The sequence below is a fragment of the Physeter macrocephalus genome, chromosome 12 (genome assembly GCF_002837175.3).
Source record: "Physeter macrocephalus isolate SW-GA chromosome 12, ASM283717v5, whole genome shotgun sequence".
Classification (NCBI taxonomy): domain Eukaryota; kingdom Metazoa; phylum Chordata; class Mammalia; order Artiodactyla; family Physeteridae; genus Physeter; species Physeter macrocephalus.
Window position 1 is genome coordinate 51,470,416 of NC_041225.1, and position 4,922 is coordinate 51,475,337.

The window sequence follows — 4,922 nt, forward strand, 5'->3', positions numbered from 1 at the left end:
CAACCCGGAGATCCCGGATCCTGTGTGGGCGGGGCATGCGCATGCGCAGTTCCGTCAGCGCGCTCCGCCCTGGGCATCCGGGACTTCTAGGCCTGTGAGAAGAGAGGCCCTCTGAGCCCCTCTGGCGTGGTTTTTGGAGCAGCGCGTTGCCTGCAGGGCACTCCTGATGCGGAGCGGCGAAGGTCGTTGGAGTCCGACCTTTCTTAGCCCGGTGCCGGGAGGACACACAGGGCCCCTGTGGAAGTGAGGTTCCTTAGTGTCTCTTCTCAGCGGAGGGCAGAGTTCAGGCGTTCCTGTGAGATGTAACTTCAGGAAAACAGGTAACTTTGTTTCGAAGCGGGGTGGACCTTGGCATCGCGGCGTGTCCTTCAGAAGTCCCTGCTCGTGGCCCAGTATATTCCTACAAGGCCTGGACCCGGGAACCATCCCAGGGCAGCCTGAACGCTGAGTCCGGCGGCCCCTGACGCGCAGCTCCCGCTGGGGCACCTGCCCTCAGGCACTGGGCTCTCCTGGCCTGTTGGGCAGGGCCTGCCTTCCCCCAGCAGGCCGTCCTCCTGGGGCTGCGGGTCCCCTCAGGCCGCCGTTGATGAGGAGGTTTGAAAGAGGCGTTACCCTCAGGCCCCATTTGGGCCTGCTGATCTTATTGGACTAGGGGCCTGTGTGACACTCCTTTGGTTTTTAATCTAGGGTGTTTTCCGTAGTAAAAATACTTCTTTGATTGTGAGGTAGACTTTATTGTAAGACACTCTGTTAATAATAGATTTTTGGGAAAGCAGAACAGTACCTGACAGAATGCAGATATCTCTGGTGATAGCTCTATTCCAGGAATAGGCCCGCTATGTAAATTCTTTTAGGCAGTTAGAGGGGAGGGAGGTCAAAATTTCTTCCTGAGTCTTTTGGGCCTTGATTGTTTTCAGCTGGAAATAATCCACATACTAAAGAGACATTTTGGGGTGGCAAATTTTGTTCCCCTACATCCCCTTTATAGTCGTTTGTTTGAATAAAGTCTACCTTACCATCATGACAAGTGTCATGAATAATTTTCTTTAGCAGTACTAGGGCGTGGATGAGCTTTGGAGGCTGGGAGGATGATAATCCATGTTATTCAGTGGTTAACCAGTTGATAAATCCATTCCCTGCTATAACTTTGGAGACATAGCTAATAAAGTTTAGTTCTAGGGAATAAGATTGGAAAACAGACTATTAGAAGCTTAGTTAGGTTTCTCTTGGCTGCATTTGCAAGGTATTATTCGAAAGAGATGAACCCAGGAAAGAATTGCTGTGTTTGCAGTCAGCAATGAAAAGGAGCAGAGAAAGTCCTCAAATTCAGGGACTTACTCTTGGGAGAGACAGTTGCTTCTCAATCTCAACTAGAAAAAGCCAGTACTAAAAAGGCTTCTGAGCGTTCAGAGCCAATTAAAAATTCAGTCTTGTGTCAAGCATTAAACTCTCCATGTTAAAGCAGTGGAACAAACTAAGATGTTTCAGGGTAAGCATCCGCCTAAATTGTCTTGCCCAGTAAATCCCTCCAATGACTCAAGGAAAAGAGATTAAATGTGAGGCACTCCCCCTGAAGCCTTATAAACAAGGTACATGTGGTTAATTTACGTGAGAGTGTCTTGAGGGCAAGAAAGCAAAGGAATGTAGCCATACTGAGAACTCTGCCTGGAAAAATAAAAATAAAATTTGGGATGTAGAACTGACAGGAATCAGAAAACAAGAGACCTGTTGAAAGGAGTTAGTTTGGCAAAGGAACCACACACCTGGTCAAAGAAGCTGTGACTGATTTAGACTTAACTATGATCCTGGGTCCTGAACCTTCCATGGACAGGAAGCAGCCTGAGAAAGCTGCTCAATACTCAAGGAGGGGCTTCGACCCAGTCCTACTTCAGGTGTGGCTAAGGAGGATGATGAATAGGAAGAGCCTCCCAGAGGGTGGACCTGAAGGTCATGAAGGCAGTTTCAGGGGCTTCTTCTGTGCCTTTCTCACCATAGTGACTCTTATTCTGCACTTCAGAGAGCCATGTGACTCAGTTGCTGATACATCCATCACTATTCTACACTCAGAGGCCAGGGAAATGAGTAGAGGGCAAACGAGGTGGATTTGAGCTATGACTCCATATGCTTCCGCCGTAAAAGGCAGTGGGCATGACAGCATTTTGGTTCCCTTCATACTGGTGTCAGCTGGGACTCTGTCTTACAGATCTGGGTATTCCCTTTACTCTATGTATAGTTATTCTGGAATACTATACAGAAGCAAGAATGTGCAAACCATAACTACACACAATGTTTGAGTCTCAAACATTGAAAAACAGAAGCAAGATACAGGGCACTAGTTTGTGTCTATTTATAGAAATATCAAAAACAGGCAAAACTAATCTATCATCTTTGATGTCAAGGTAGTGGTAATCTTTGGCGGGTTAGACTGAGAAGGGAAAAAACATGGGCTTCTCAGGAGTTTGTAAAGATTTATCAATCTGTACATCATAACTTACGTATTTTATGTTTGCTGTGGTATAAATGTTACTTAAGTCTTTGTGGGTAGATCTACAGCTATGTATTAATTTCTTTAGGATATATACTTAAGAGTAGTATTACAGGGTCATAGAGTAGTTGTTTAATGTTATTAACTACCAAGTTTTCCAAAGAGGTTGTAGCATTTTACATTCTTACAAGGAATAAGTGAGAAGTCCGGTGGCTTTACTTCCTTGTTATTGTCAACCCTTGTTATTGTTTGTCTTTTTCACTTTAGCCATTCTGGTAGCTGGTCTTGGTTTATCTCATTGTGGTTTAATTTTTATTTCCTTCTTGGCTAATGGTATCATGCACCTGTCTGCCATTGTGGATATTTAAAACAGGGTCTGGCACAATGTAAGCATTAAATAAATATTTAATGAATGAAGGAATTAGATATCAGGAGGTTCAATATTATACCTTTTATTAAATGTTTCTGTGTCCTAAGCGACAATTCATAGCACAGTGCAACATATGGCTTTTCTTCGTTATTGCATGTGAAGTTCCTAAAAGCAGGGTAGTTTTTTAAAAAAAATTAATTAGTTAATTAATTTAATTTTGGCTGCGTCAAGTCTTCATTGCTGCGTGTGGGCTTTCTCTAGTTGTGGTGAGTGGGGGCTGCTCTTCGTTGCATCACGTGGGCTTCTCATTGCGGTGGCTTCTCTTGTTGTGGAGCATGGGCTCTCGGTGCGTGGGCTTCAGTAGTTGTGGCACTCAGGCTCAGTAGTTGTGGCTCTCAGGCTCTAGAGTGCAGGCTCAGTAGTTGTGGTGCACGGGCTTAGTTGCTCCATGGCATCTGGGATCTTCCCGGACCAGGGCTCGAACACATGTCCCCTTCATTGGCAGGCAGATTCTTAACCACTGTGCCACCAGGGAAGTCCCAGCAGGCTAGTCTTAACTGTTCTCTTTGTATCTATGACAGAGTATTTAAAAGCCTAGGTTCTAGTAACAGACTCCCTGGTTCTGTCACTTATTATCTGTATGATTTTAGGAAAGTTACATGACTGTTTTGGGCCTCAGCCTCCTCATCTGTACAATGGGTATTGCAATAGAATCTACGTCATGGTGCTGTTTTGAGGCTTGAATGACACAATCTATGCAGTGTGTTTAGAACACATAGCCTGGCATATAGTAAGCTATCAGTAAATGTTTTTATTATTATTTTGCAGAAATGTAAAACAAAGTTTGTAGCTCTTTTCTACAAAAACTGTTGAATAGTGCATTTGAATAAGAAAAAAAATTGTTCCCCCCCCCTTTTTTTAAAAATAGATAAGATACTTTTCTAAATTTTCACAGGGTGAGGCGGAGTCAAGATGGTGGTGTGGGAAGAGGCAGAGTTACTGTGTCCCCACAACTAGGGTGCCTGCCAGCCTCTGGTGGGGGACTCTAACGCCCAAGGAGATGGGAGGAGCCCCAGAGTGAACCAGTAGGATGTAGGGGGACTGAGGGGGGAAGAGAAGTGGAGGCCAGACAGGATCGGTGGCCCTGAGGCCAGGGAGATCACGAGAGGCAGGTGGGAGAGATTCTCTGGGAAGAGCAGGAGAGGAGCTGAGGGTGATCTCCTGGCCCACTCAGGCCAGGGAGCCTGCTGAGTTCCCAAGCCGGTTCCTCCCACTCCAAAGCCTCCTCCAGGCTTCGTGGGTCCTGGGGGCATTAGGAGGGAAGTGTGGGGGGGGTGAGGGGGGTGGGGGGGGTGGGGGGGTGGGGGGTGGGAATCAGGAGAGGCAGGCAGGAGAGGCCCTGTGGGAGGAGCAGGAGAGGAGTGGAAGGCGTTTGCCCCACCCACTAGGGCATGAGGAGCCTGCTGAACTCCCAGACTGATCCCCTGCCTTCCAAAGCCCTCTCCAGGTCACGTGGGTCCTTGGGGGCATAGTAGGGAGGCTGGGGAGATCAGGAGATGGAGGTGGGAGGGGCTCTCCCAGACCCCAGGCCGGAGGAGCAGGAAAGGTGAGGAGGGCATTTTCCCTGCCCACTAGAGCCCAGGAAGCCTGCTGGGCTCCCAGATGAGGTCCTCTGCCCTCTGACACCAGGGGTAGGGGGTACATCTGGGCCCTTTCTGTTCCTTGAGCCTAAGCCCCACCCTCCACAGCCCCCAGGGCCTTTTCCAGCCCTGTGGGTCCTGAGCATTGGCCCTGCCCACTATCCAAACCTTGCCCTTGCTTAGGCCTCACCCTCCACAGCCAAGGCCTTCCCCTCCCACCCTTTTTTTTGCCCCCTCCTCTTTTTTTATTTTTAACATCTTTATTGGAGTATAATTGCTTTACAATGGTGTATTAGTTTCTGCTTTATAACAAAGTGAATCAGTTATACATATACACGTTTCCATATCTCTTCCCTCTTGTGTCTCTCTCCCTCCCACCCTCCCTATCCCACCCCTCTAGGTGGTCACAAAGCACCGAGCTGATCTC